We start from the raw sequence: 2,500 nt of genomic DNA, 5'->3' as shown, positions 1-2,500 counted from the left end.
TACTCTGAGGTCGTCGTACGTGATACAAAATTTTGTGTGTTTCGGCCGAAAGAGCGTAAAAGTAGTACTCGCGAAAACGTACAAAGCACAAAAAAAAAAGAAAAAAAAAGAAAACGAAACAACACTACACGACAGAAGAGAGAAAAAGGTAAACAAAAAACCGATATATGCCTTATGCGCCACACCAAAGTGTCAATATAATTCTTTCTTCATCTCGTGTGTCGATCGGAAACTCTCGCTAGACGATCTGGCCGGTTAACTTTAACGTCCGTCGAAAAGAACTTTCGGGGACTGGACGACCGACAGATCGCGCGGTTCCGCACGAATCGACAATGAAGAAAAGAAAAGACATGGGGCGACCGACATAAAGGTTCTCATCATTGGATATACCTTTTCTCTCTCCGCGGTGCTGTTCCGTGCGTGAACACACAAGTGTGTCTTTTGCGTCGTGTGACAATCAAGTTCGAAATAAGCCTCGCCAATAGAGGAGTATACATATTATTAAAAAAAAAAAATAATAATACATATAACCCGGTGGGATTTCTTTTTCTCTCTACTTCTATATAATTGAACCAAAAACCACGGGGGTACAGAAACGTTGCGCACGAAACGATTTATCATCGATCAAACGCAAAACCAAATTAGAGACACGAGAGAAAGAGAGTAAGATCTCAAGACGCTCATAGGCCGTCATCAATACGATTCAACGCGAACGTGGCGATGGAATGGCAATCGCACAGATTAGCGAGGACACGTCGACGACGGGGAATAATTCCGACCCGATCAAGTACGACGTGCTCATCCCGCACATTGCTGCGCTTTGCTCCGCTGTCCATCGATCATCAAAGCGTTCGCGATAGAACGAGAGATCTCTTTCGTCTCTTCCCTCGAAGACTCGAAAAGGAATGTGTTTGTCGAAATCGCCGGCAACGACGACCCTCCGCCGTATGGCAATTATAACGTAGAGTTAAGAAACTCATCCACGCACAGGCATATTCTCTCCCTGGGGCTTAACATTGCCACACCACACACACTCTGTGTGCCACACAGTATTCTTTCTTTCTTTTATAATTTGTGTGTCCATCTCTGTAGTCTCGCGAGACTCTTGTAAATATACCTCTTTCGTATATACGCATCATTTCAGGCGACGTCGGGAGCGCGTTAAATGTTCATGAGTGGAAACGCTTCTTTCCGCAAGGCGAATCGTTTCGCAGAGAAGGTGAGAGATTTGGAGATCCTCGTCGAAGCGGTGCCTTACGGGCGGTCGTATTTTCAATACGACTCACGACACCGTAAAAACACTCACGCAAGTCCGAACGTAAGAAATACCAATCCCTACTTCGCCTCTCGTGGAAACTAGATATATATATATTTGTATGTGTTTATAAGACGCAATGCAAAAATTGGCAATTTTCACAGAACCGCGACAAACGCCGACGAAACGCCCATCATTCGCTCGTACGTAGCATCTTTGCAACCCGACTCCGAAACGCTCTTTGGCGCCCTCCAAAAATATATTTGGAGAGGTAAGCGACGGCGGGGACTTACAAGAGCAACGCAAGCAGTTTATGGTTACGTAAACGACCCTCAGCCAGGCGTGGTCCAGGAATTGTATCCGTGGACCGCAATGTGCGTTCGAAATGTCGATGTTCATGTGTCCTGCAGTTCACACGTTGACGCGCAATTAGCTGCGTTCTTCATCGACCCACGAGCCAAGTGATCCACCGTTCAGGGTAATCGTATATATTTTTGATTTACAAATCAATATATGTATCTGTCTCTTGTTCTGCGGTTCGTAAGAACGCATTGTACCTGAACGCTCCAACCAGCGCGCGAAGGAGATTCGTTCAGGCGTCGTTTTAAGGACGACACTATCGTCGTCCGTGGAAACGGAAAAAAAAAACCGTCAGATACGCAACACGTATCCGACGGCCGGGCGAACAGTACATTGAAAAACCGTTAACGTGGAAAACGCGGAGATGAATATATTCTCTGAAAACGACGGGGATCGTAGACAACCCGATACTGGATCCAGAGATGTAATAATATTCCTCTCCTCTTCACTTCCATTTCATTTGATGTGAGAACGGAGGACTTCACAGCCGGCTCTGGCAGCGGTCATTCGTCCCAAGCTCTCGCGATGCGCACTATTGGGCCACACGCACGGAGTAGGGTGTCAGACTCACGACTGCTTTAAAAGCGAGCTTCACGAGCCGGTCCACTTCCCGTATAAAACACATTTCCATAAAATGTTGGTGTGTGCTCGAGGTAACGATAAATTCCGATACAAGCGGACTCGCGAGCCGGCTCTGGCCGTAGGCGCGATCCCCGTTCTCGTCCCAAGCTCGTCTGCGCGCACTATTGGGCCACACAGAGAGTAGGGTGTCGTCGGGAATAATCGCGCCATTGGCTTTATAGCGAGCGTCACGGCCGGTCCTCTCGGAACACCGTTTTTCGTCGGAACGATATTACCATATTTTTATTTTATTCGACAGATTAG

The 2,500-nt window shown here is 47.0% G+C and overlaps 1 non-coding gene and 1 pseudogene across 1 annotated transcript; both read right to left on the bottom strand.

Annotated features, from left to right (window-relative positions):
* LOC143219676 (large subunit ribosomal RNA) overlaps positions 1 to 13 on the bottom strand; it is a 5,437-nt pseudogene extending 5,424 nt beyond the window's left edge.
* Positions 14 to 1,581: 1,568 nt separating this feature from the next.
* LOC143219652 (5.8S ribosomal RNA) lies at positions 1,582 to 1,736 on the bottom strand. The gene has a single exon (XR_013011418.1). It is a non-coding gene; the product is annotated as a 5.8S ribosomal RNA (ribosomal RNA).
* Between the last annotated feature and the right edge of the window lie 764 nt (positions 1,737 to 2,500).

The sequence above is a fragment of the Lasioglossum baleicum genome, unplaced genomic scaffold (genome assembly GCF_051020765.1).
Source record: "Lasioglossum baleicum unplaced genomic scaffold, iyLasBale1 scaffold0057, whole genome shotgun sequence".
NCBI lineage: Eukaryota > Metazoa > Arthropoda > Insecta > Hymenoptera > Halictidae > Lasioglossum > Lasioglossum baleicum.
The sequence above is the reverse complement of the archived record's forward strand: the minus strand, read 5'-3'. Positions and strand labels throughout refer to the sequence as shown.